Genomic DNA, 12107 nt, shown 5'->3' with positions numbered 1-12107 from the left:
TAACAGGTATAACCGTATTATTATTAAGTTAACCATAATTTACTAAACTGGTATAGCCGAAAAAATCAAATAAGAGTTAACCGGTATGTGAATCAAATGTGTTATACGGTCAACCAAAATCAATACAGTGAAAATATTATCTTAAACGGTTATTCCTAAATGTTAGCAAATTCAATCAACTATGACTTAACCTGTATCTCTATAAGATTTTAATCCCGGGCAACTTAAATAAAGACGTTAAATACGGTTCACTTATCAGTTAATCAAAAATGTTACTAAAAGAAATACAAAAGTGACTTAACCAGGATATCTAACAAATTTGTTTTCCGGTTATCCGAAATCAAAACAATATACGCGGTCACTTAACGAGTTTCTCAAACAATTCTCCTATTTTCGAAATGGCTTAACCCCTAAAGCTTTCACCCTAAACCATAAACAGTTACGCTAAACCCTAAACATGTAGGTAAAATTTTATGTCTTAACCCCTAAAGCATTCACCCTAAACCCTAAACAGTTACGCTAACCCCCAACCCTATCCCTTTAACCCTTACTTATCAAATGTTCAAAGAGATTGAGTTAACCCGTTATATATATTTTTATCCATTTACTTTACTTTAGGAGTATCCAAACCAAATATCAATACGGTTATGTATCGCACTTATCCAGCTAACAAGATTATTTGACCATGTTCACAAGAAACCAAATGTTAGTTCAGAGTAGAAGAAACTACATGTTTCTACATTACTCTTCTCATTTTAACATAATCGGTTATTTGCTCAGCTCGATCTAAACAATGATTCAGCAACAACAATATGAAACAAATAAGCGATTATCAATATTTCATTACAAACATGGAACTAAGCCATGAAAATAAAGATGGTTTGTGGGATCGATTACAACATATTTCACAAACCCACACAACATCGTTCCCAAACTTCTATTGACGGACCATCTATGCCGCCAACATCCCGACTTTAAAAACATTAAGAACAAAACATTTAACCTTGCCGATTTAACCACGGTTAAAGCAAAGTCTAACCCCAAAAACCATCCCCCAAGGTTAAACTTTCTCTTAACCGTCCAAACGTGAGACACTACCTTAGTTCATAAGATCCTAACAGACACCGAAACATATTTAGTTTATTATGACAGCGCATTTAACCATCAGAACCCACCCTCAAGAACGCTCTCCTCCGAAGATGTGGTGTCACCATTAGCAGTTGGGAGTGGCTGAGCCTCCGGTTCTCCTGAGCCACAAGCCAAACTAAGAGTAAGACATGGCATTGGAAGAGGTGTGGGGACGTTCACATTAGCTGTTCCTCCTGCTCCATCCACAGAACCACCTGCATTAACTGTTTTACCACGCTTATGTTTATTTACACATATATTCGAACTTCAACAACACCAACAATTTAAATTATGTTTCTAAAATCTTTACCTTCTGACCCGTTCTGGCTAGGGACCACGTCTCCTCCAATCTGAGTTGTAATGATTGCAGTGGAACCAGTTGATGTTTCCCCTTCAGACGGTCCCGCATATGTCCTGTTCCTGCTGTTTGTGATGAGGTAAACATGTTGGAGAGACTGATAATTCTCGTCGATAATCTCATTCCAGAAAGTTGATTCAGCTTCTACTAGTTTCCCGTCCCTCTTAGCGTTGTAGAACTCCGGATAATCAAGCATATCCATCCCCACATCCCAGAGAACCGGTGGTGCTTCCGCCGGTGGGATTTGTGCTAGTGGCTGAGGCTGAAATGGCACAATCTCACCTGCGTATTAAAACGAAATGGTTAACATCCAATAATATCCGTGCAAAACACCACATACACATAAAGTAATTGTACTTAGCCGGTTAAAACTCATGCACTACCTCCAGTTGGTGCTAGTGTTCCGTTCTCGGTCCTACCGATCTGAGAAGCCTCCATCATGTCGTCATCATCATCCAGCTGAATGATTTCAACTCCCTAGGGCACCCCTGAACCTCGTGTGCGTCCCATAACCCTGTCAGCATATGACATTTCCAGCGCCACACGGTGGAGGAGGAGCATCTCTTGCTCTCCAAATATCTCAGACATTACTCTCTCGCTGATGAGAAGCCTTTCACCCAAAACCAACGCTGCAAAAAAATAAAGTTATTAGTTTACAATCCACTGACCATCTAGTGTTCGCATCAAATAATAAAATACAACACTTACACTCATATCTTGCTCTAGCTATCTCATCTTGAGCAGAACCGACAACGTAGGTTGAAGAACCTATAGTGAAATCTGAACGAGAGAGGAAGTTAAACTCAGCCACTTTCTTAGCTCCAAATGTAACCAGGAGTGTTATCTCAGCAGGGTGGGGCCTCTGGGAGAGTAAGGCGACAAGGTCAGCTGTTGTAGCCACCGTAATCGGAGGAGACGGTCCACTAGGAAACATCATCCAATCTGGCATCCCGTAAGTTACGAGAACAGGGGTAGCTGAGCCGAGCATGTAGTTCTCCCTGACGGTTTCATCGATTACTTCAAATGTCTCAGGGAAATCCATCCACATAGTGAACCCATAGTCTTCATGGTTTGGTAGAAAGTTCCAGTGCTCTTCAGCGTTCTTTTTCCAGTCGCCACGCCAGATTCGGAAAACACGACCCATTCTGCAAAACATGAACGCAAATCAATCAGTTTATACCGAAGGAATCAATCATTTGAAAAATCTTGATTTAATGCTCGACAAAATAAATACAGAGACCTAGCAATGATTTGCTTTGAGATATTTAAAGCTCATCAGAAAAGACAAAGAGTCGAATACCTTGATGATAATCGTTTGCAGACTTTTCACTTTTCTCTTCAGTTAACTCAACTGTGTTTGTATATTATTGCGAAACCGTTTAAGAGTTCTTTATAGACGCCCACAGAATTCGAATAGATCTTCTGAAACACGCATGGGAGGTAAATCTTTTGGCTTTCGTCTACAGAGACGCCGTTTGCGTCAGACTTATCCTCAAACACTGTACTATTTGGGTTACCGATGCAATCTATATTAGTGTAAAAGAAATCTATACTGTATCTGGCCAAATTTTTTTGAGATATCTCGTGTCAGAGACTAAAACCCTACGAGCTAAAACGCTATGGAGGACAGAACGAAGCGTCGTGGGTATTGTGGTCTTTTTAACACCGATTTTGATGACGCGTCCATCCGGTTTTGCCATCTTTGGTATATTGCCAATTATCCAATCTTCTTTGGTTTTGTAGCTAAATTACCCTTAGTTTATTGTCCTAATTTTAAAAGCTAATCCTCTACACGTTTGAATATGGTTCGTCTTTGCTCATTAAAAAATTAAAATGTGTACAACAATTTTGTTCTTGAGATAAGAAGATAGATTATTCATGCAAGTAGGGACAACCCATTATTTCAAAATTTTGATCGTTGTGAAGTGATTCTTTGATTGAATTCACGTTCATGTTCGTAAGAATCACTATTAACAACAGATCGTTGCTCTACGTCAAAAATACGATTCACAAACAGTACCAAACACGCAAATAATTCAATATCCATATTTTCAAATTCATATGGTGTCCAACTAACTAAAAAAACTAAAACGGTTGATACTAACAACAAATTCCATAAACCACGGGTTCAGTATCATCCTAAAGACCTCAGTGAAACAAATATGTCACAAAATGAGGACTCTTAACGTCTACAAAGCAAATTCCACCAATTCACACAAGAAGACAAGTTCGAAATGATGAAAACATTATTACTCCTCCATGACTTTATTCCTCCGACCAGGTTTCTGTTTAGGAAGAGAAACATAAAAGGCAAGGTAATATATATTCATACAAGACTTAAGAAATATGAAACAGTTATTATTTAAGTATTTTAATATCAAAAACAATTATATGTAAACGAAAAAAATCATGTCCGTCGCTTTCATTAATATTCTACAGAAACAAAAAAAAATTGTCATCTCGAACAAACACAGACAACTCACAACACCATCACAATAAAAACATAATTTCACTGATATATCAATTTTTAAATGAGTCAAGAGTTCCAGAATTTTAACTGCAGTGTAACTATCACCTACTTATCATATTCCAAACTGAATCAAAAGATAACTCAAGAAACAAATTTTAAAAAATAAAAGAAAATAAACAAACACTGTTTATTAAACACATACTCCAACTTTTGAAATTATTTTAAAAATCACATCCCGCCCGTAGGGCGGGCCGACCCTAGTAAGGATATAAAAGATATAAAGGTGTACGCAAAAAAGAACACATAACGTGAAGAAAGGTGGGGAGCAATGGGAGTTGACATGTTCCGCCTTGATCAAAAGGTATTTGTCCTTAATTCCCCTCATCTATTGGTTTAAAATTTTATACTTTGATATTCGCTTACTGTGTCCAATTCCTCACAGTCAATGCTTCTACAAGGGTCCATCAATGTTCATTGCCTTAGCAATTTCAGACATCTTTTGAAAGAGTGGGCAATTTACAAAATCAGTGGATTTGATGTTATAAGAAGCAACAGCCATTTCTTTGTTATTTGAAGTCCAGACGTTGTTCTCAGACGGGAATGACGAGTCTCCTGCGTTTCTGGTAACAAAAATCTGATTTTGACCATATCTAATTGTTTTCAATAATTAGTTTTCATTCAAAAATTGTCCAAAATTAAAACTGCATCGTAACCGAGCTCTCATCAGCCAAAACTGCATCTCCTGAAACAGTTGGTGATGCTGAGATTAATACTAAAGCAAGTTCCAACCTCTGCCGTTTCACTTTAGTCTCAGTTTTATAAATCTTAAGATTCTAAAAAAAATGTTCTAATTGAAAAAATGCAGGAATCATCTACATCTGATATGCAGAAGAAATATCTGTGTCAGCTGAGGCCAACGTAATGAGTAATGTTCCTGAAAGCAAAATTATCAAAGCCCCAAAAGCTGGAGCCAAAGCTTCTAAAGAAGCAATATAAATGTGGACAGAAAACGATTTCTCTAAGTGAGTACTATATAAGTGTTTCTCTATAATTGAAATTTGGTTTCGGTTAATACATGTCGACACTGATTTGCAGTTTATTTATGGATGCACAGGTCCAAAACCCATGTAATTTAGTCAAATAAGTATTCTCTCCAACTCTACTCCCTTTGCAATATATCATCAATATTAACAGGTATGTGTCATAAGAAGAAACCTTCTCAGTATGTTTTGGTTGTTGTTGTGCATAAAAACATAATCTCTTGATGATGAAAATTTCACAGCCTCTGACAGAACCTTCAGTAAGGGAAGATGGCCATCAATATGCAAATAACAGAGCCGTGTATCATGTATCTTTCTTTGTCCCAATAGATATATCATTGGTCGAGAGGTGTTGTTGAGATATTAAAATTGGAACATGCCCAAAATGCAGTTGCTGACAACTCACCCTCACATGCAGATGAGCTCTTTTGGAGGCTATGTTCTCAGCGGCATCAGAGTCTCTGCCACTTGATTATTATCTCCAAACCTCATTCTCTTATTATTTTCAATAACAGAGGTTTGCTGTTTGATCTTTACCCCATCAAAATATTGATTATTGGCATTTTGGCTCTTACTTTATGATTAATATTCTCAGAATCTAATGGGAGGCTTGCCCGTCAGCAATGAAGAATAATCCGCGCAAGTTGCAAGGCACCCCAGCAAGACATACAATACACCCAAGACACTATCCTTCCTGCTCAAGATGACAACGTCTATGTTGCTGACTCAGAGCGAGGTAATAACCAACCAAATCATCAAAGATCTAAACCGTGATCCCATAACTCACTTCACTATATTAACTTGAGTTCAAGCTAACAGAAGGACATGTATTCCTCTGGAAGACATGTATCTAAACAACATGGCAAGACTCAAACCACCACGAAGTTGCGACCTCCCAAACGTCCAACATCTATGCAAGAATTGTTACTAATTCTTAAGACTGGAGAAATTTATCCACTACATTACTCAGAGATAGAAAGTTATGTTTTTGTTTACTAACCTTTTTAAGACCAAGAGGAGTTTATAATACTTCTACCAAGTTGCTTTTTTTTGGTAAAATACGTCTACCAAGTAAATTTAAAATAAAGTTTGAATTATTCTGCATTTTACTTCTTTGGAAAAAGTAATAATCCCATATGTATTGTCTCCTGTTATCAAATTTCCGTTAAAGATTCAACCATAAAAATATGTACTTTGTTTATTTTTCACGTTATATGTTAACCACCTTCGTTGACTTTTAAAAGTTTGTTTGTGTTTTATCATAAACAATTTGTACTGAACAGAAAGAATTTCGCATCACTTCCATTAGTAAAAACATTTTACCATTCAAATTCATCAGCAGGTAGCCAAAAATGCATTTACAAGACGTGCAAATCCAAAGTTTGCCCTCTGATTTCTCTCAACAAACAATTTACTTCAAACAAAATAATAACAAAAACATACATTTACACTGTTTTGCATTCAGAACCTCAAACAGATAGAACGTCCAAACCCGGCGCGTAGCACCGAAATACCCCTAGTAAGTGAATAAATAACTATATTGAAAGATGAAATCACATCTCATCTTCAACCTAACATTTTCGTTAAGAAAATGTCAACATATTCCTATATCTATATTATTAAAATAAAAATACATTTTAGAATTGTGTAGAAACATGAATACCAATATAAAAAAGAATAAATAATATACTGTTGCTTAAAAATATTGATAAAATATATTAAAAACAATTAACAGTTTATTTTATTAAAAAATTAAAATTCTATTATATTATGAGAAAATGTCTGTTTGCCTCAGTTTTAAAATATACAAAATATCTCAATCTAATTATCTAAAACTATTTTTATCTAAAATAATAATAACTCAAAATTTATATTTTATATAAATATTAAAAATCAAGAATAATAATTTAAAATTGATTTATATTCAAAAATTGATTTTTACTAAAATATTTTCCAATAACCATTACAAAGAAATGTTTTAATATATATTAATAAATACAAAAAAAATTCCAATTTCAAACACCAACTTAAATTATTGTTTAATATTTCACATTAAGTTTTAAAAATATAATATATGTGATTATTTATATGATGATACATATAAAATACTATTAATTTTTATTTGCTTTTATAGTATTATAATAAATTAAACACATTAAATCTATATTAAAAATAGATTTTCTGTTTATGTTATATTGTGAACTTTAAAAAAAATTAATAAAAATTTTAAAAATATTACATTGATAATTTTGATAAATAGTTTAATTGTTTATAACAAGATAACAATGATCATAAAATTATATGTGTAGAAGTCTCATATAATAGATATTCAAAGTAAAATAAATTTTTATTTGAATATCGTTTAAACTAAATTATATCCCATATAAAATACATAAATATTTAAATTTCAAAATTTTCATTGAAAAATATTGAGATTTTAATATTTTAAATTTTAAATTTGCATTGAACTTTTAAAAATGATTATAAACTCTTAAACTATTAAAAGTCTCATACTAAACTTTTTGTTATTAAATTGTTAATTCATTCTTTTTTAAAAGACACAAATGATCATATAAACAGATATGTAGAAAACTTTGTTTAATAAATAGTCATATCAAAAATACTATATATATGTGCTAATAACATTTATTTAATTATATCTTCTTAAATAGACAATAGTGACTGTTTGTATTTATTTATCATAAAATAATTGTAAGTGAATTACAGTAACTGTTTTTGATTTATATGTCGGTGCTGATTAAATCATATATGTAATGGATACTTAATTTCAATGATTTAATTTAAATATTTATTATATCATAATTATATGTAAAAATGCAAAACAATTAATAGTCTTTGTAAAAATTATACACACACATATATATTATTTATTTCACACAAGACGCAATTTTAACTTAGTTTTATTGTAAAAGATTTGAGTAGGCTTTTGAGAGAACTTATTAACTTAGGCACGGCCGGTATGTGTAAGCCTGCGCATTTTAAAGTGGATCCAAAAATCTGAATCGAAACTGATCCAAAAATATTCGAACCGGAATCGATCCAAAAATTTATAAATATTTATTGGATCTAAATTTTTTCTGTCCGAAAGAATCGGAACCGAAAAGAACCGACCCAAATAGATCCAACTCAATAAGAACTGATTCATACCAGATTTAAAAACATGAATATCCAAAAACTATATTTTGTTGTATTCTATTTTTTATATTTTATTTTATAATTTAGTTGAAATATTTTTCTGTTAACAATATTTGTTAATATTTTGTAACATTTTCAAATAATATGAAACTTCAAATATAAAATTTAGAATTTATTTTTTTTAATTTAAATTTTAGTAGTTTATTTTAAGTTAATTTATAAAAAATTAGATATATATGACATATTTTGATTAGATATACGTGTTTCTTGTCTTTTTTAGATCATAAATATCTGAATACGATATGAATCCAAGAAATTATGGGTATTTTACAAATATCTATCTTATTAAAGTAGAAATACCTTTTAGTTTTGTTTGGTAACATGAATTGCAGAGTTTTTTTTTGGTCGTCGATTTTTACAGACTCATGTAGACTCTGTAAACCAAGGTGGTGGCTCGTCATCCATGTGCACAACAAAAGACGCTTGATTTCTAGCTCCACGTGCTAGTCCATCGGTCTTCATATTGTGTGTGCGTGATACATAAATGATTTCTGAGCTGTGAAAATTTCTCTGGAGGGTCTTGATATCTGCCAAATAAGATTCAAAAGCCGGCCATTCCTCCTCTGGTTCCGATACCATTTTCACCAGTTGTGAACAGTCTGTTGCAAACGTAATCCAAAACTGACGTAAGTTCCGCATGCACTCCATTGCCCAAATCAAAGCTTTTACCTCCGAGTGAAGAGGAGATAAAGAAGCTCGGACATTTCTTGCCCCCATTAATCCCGCATAGCCCTCACTAGTGCTATACCACCCTTGACCAGAGAACATCTCCTTATCTTTCCAAGACCCATCTATGAAGCACCATTGCCCTGGAATAATCGGTAAACTTGGGATTGGTCTATCTGTCACCGGAATAGTTTGCTGTTATGCATCTTCCCAGAGTTTTGCCTCTGTTACCGCAATTTTAAGTGTGTCATCTATTTTGGGTTGGGCTTATATCCTTTTTAAAATTATTACTATAGAATTGACCACATTATTTAATTTACTATTATGATCCATTTTGATAACTAAACTATTTATTGGATCATTGTAATTATTGTTTATTTATTATAATTATTGGTATTTATAGTTTTTATATAATACAAAAGCAAAAATATATTTTTTCAAACAAGATTTGTTGTCCATTAATACGATAGATATGTTATTATTAATTTTAAAATTATATGGTTAAAATATCAAATAAATAATGCAAAATATATATATATATATATATATATATATATATATATATACTAACGTTAGTATTTTCGTGTTACAAGTGGACCATATTTTATAAAATCCAATAATTTTCAATTTGGTATAAGTTGATAAATATTTTTAAAAGTCAAGCAAACATCCGTCCAGTCGGACGGGTCAAGATCTAGTTTTAATTAAAGACTAGAGCTTGACCCATGCGCCCGCACGGATATTTATTTTTGGTTCTTATATATTCTAATTTTTGACAATGTTGTCAACTTGATTCTTGTGTTCATGTTTTAGATTAATATGTTATATTCTTTTGACATTTTTGTATCATGTTCAATGCGCTTACTTCCAAATTATTAGAAATTTTGTTTTCACGTTATGCAGACTTTAATTCAATTATTTTGATATATTAAACAGAAAAATATAAATATTAGAGATTTAGATATACTTTTAAGTTTTATTAAATTACATTCCAAATATTTTGATTTAAATATATATATATACAGATATATATATATATATATATATATATATATATATATATATATATATATATCATATCTGATTTTTTTGATTTTTTTAAATACATGTCTAAAGTTTGACATACACGCCGACATGGCTATTTATTTTAATTTATAAAAATCATTGTTATCTTATAAACCATTGGTAATTACTGGATTTTATTAACTGTGATCAAACGATATTAGGTTATTGTTTGATTATTATCGTATTGAATGTATTTATATCACAAACAAATGATTACTAATAGATTCAAATATTTATTATTGTTTTTGTTTCTACTAATTTTATATTGTTTTCAAACCCTAATATTTAAAAGGGTAATTCTCTCAATATCATTTTTTAAGTTTTTATCACCAAAATTGTTTTCAAAGAAAAAAAATGATTAAAAGACGTTTCAGAGAATATTGTTTAAAGGAGGTAAAAAAACTCTTCTATTCAGTGTTTCTAATATATAAATCTAAATTAATATAGAAAATTTATCTATTTTAAATGTTAAAATTAGTAATTATATCTATACTATAAATGGACAACTTATTTTTTTGATAAAAGTATATGTTCAATATTTATTAAATATTAAAAGGAGTCATATTGATTTTATATATTAATATGTGTATGAAATGTTTTTTATTTCGTATAAAACAGCTAGTAATACAAAATTTTATTCGAAACTTTTCTTTTATGTCAAATTTATGTTACTCATATACAAAATTATAATATTTTTTCAATTTAGTTATTGTGAGTAATCACACATAGAATCTACCTGATCTATATATTTGGATAATAATAATGGCAAAGTAGTTTATTTTGATGAGAACAAATTATTAATCATGTTTTAGATTAACATGGCAATATAGTTTTAGTAATAGCAAAATATATGGCAAGTTAATAAATAGGTTTCTGATTTATATGACAATGTAGTTAATTAAAGCAAAATATATGTTAGAGAATCACGTTTTGGATTTTTATGGCAAGATAATAAATATTATTTAGGTATGTGTTATATTTAATAGGATAAATCTTTAATTAAAAGGAGTGACATGCCATTGTAATTTTTGTGCAACTCTAAGGGGTAAGTACTATTTGTCCATTTATATTAGATACTATAAATGGACAACTTATTTTTTGACAAAAGTATATGTTCAATATTTATTAAATATTAAAATGAGTCATATTGATTTTATATATTAATATGTGTATGAAATGTTCTTTACTTCGTATAAAACAGCTAGTAATACAAAATTTTATTCGAAACTTTTCTTTTATATCAAATTTATGTTACTCATATACAAAATTATAATATTTTTTTTAATTTAGTTATTATGAGTAATCACACATAGAATCTATGTGATCTATATATATATTGGATAATAATAATGGCAAAGTAGTTTATTTTGATGAGAATAAATTATTAATTATGTTTTAGATTAACATGGCAATATAGTTTTAATAATAGCGAAATATATGGCAAGTTAATAAATAGTTTTTTTTTATATGGCAATGTAGTTAATTAAAGCAAAATATATGTTAGAGAATCACGTTTTGGATTTGTATGGCAAGATAATAAATATTATTTGGGTATGTATTATATTTAATAGGATAATCTTTAATTAAAAGGAGTGACATGCCATTGTAATTTTTGTGCAACTCTAAGGGGTAAGTACTATTTGTACTTCAGTTTTAATATATTAGATATAAATCAATCCGGATTCGAGAAAGACCGACTCGAATTTGGACAAAAATTGAGGAGTACCTATTGGATCTAAATATCTAATATCCAAAAGATCTGGATCGGAAAAGAACCTGCCCGAATCTGACCTAAAGACACGTTAAAAAAAGGAGAATTGGAAAAAAGAGACACTTTAAACTTTTGTTTGTCTATTTAGTATTTTTCATACTTTTGGTAATTTTTGACATGTTTTGCCCTTCGTTTATGAGAAAAATAGTAAACATAACTTTAAAAATGTAAAAAAATATGAAAATGATTGGAAACATAGGTATGATAATTTATATGTTTAAATTATTTTTTTTTAAATGGAGAATCATATTTTATTTTCTCTTCTAACCAATATAGAATACACATTCTGTTAGTCTGCTTAGTCCAGAACACGGATACTAAGTTTAATACATAGATATAGCTTGGGTATATATCGTAAACTAAAGTTTCTTCTACCTTATATCTGAGCTAGAA

General features: G+C 30.7%; 1 long non-coding RNA gene across 1 annotated transcript; it reads left to right on the top strand.

Annotated features, from left to right (window-relative positions):
* The first annotated feature begins 4254 nt into the window (after window positions 1-4254).
* LOC108810461 (uncharacterized) lies at window positions 4255-6100 on the top strand. Its single transcript, XR_001943107.2, has 6 exons — window positions 4255-4317; window positions 4399-4579; window positions 4822-4978; window positions 5071-5513; window positions 5592-5732; window positions 5809-6100. It is a non-coding gene; the product is annotated as an uncharacterized LOC108810461 (long non-coding RNA).
* Window positions 6101-12107: the final 6007 nt, after the last annotated feature.

The sequence above is a fragment of the Raphanus sativus genome, chromosome 6 (assembly GCF_000801105.2).
Source record: "Raphanus sativus cultivar WK10039 chromosome 6, ASM80110v3, whole genome shotgun sequence".
Lineage (NCBI taxonomy): Eukaryota > Viridiplantae > Streptophyta > Magnoliopsida > Brassicales > Brassicaceae > Raphanus > Raphanus sativus.
This window is presented reverse-complemented; position numbering and strand designations above follow the sequence as displayed.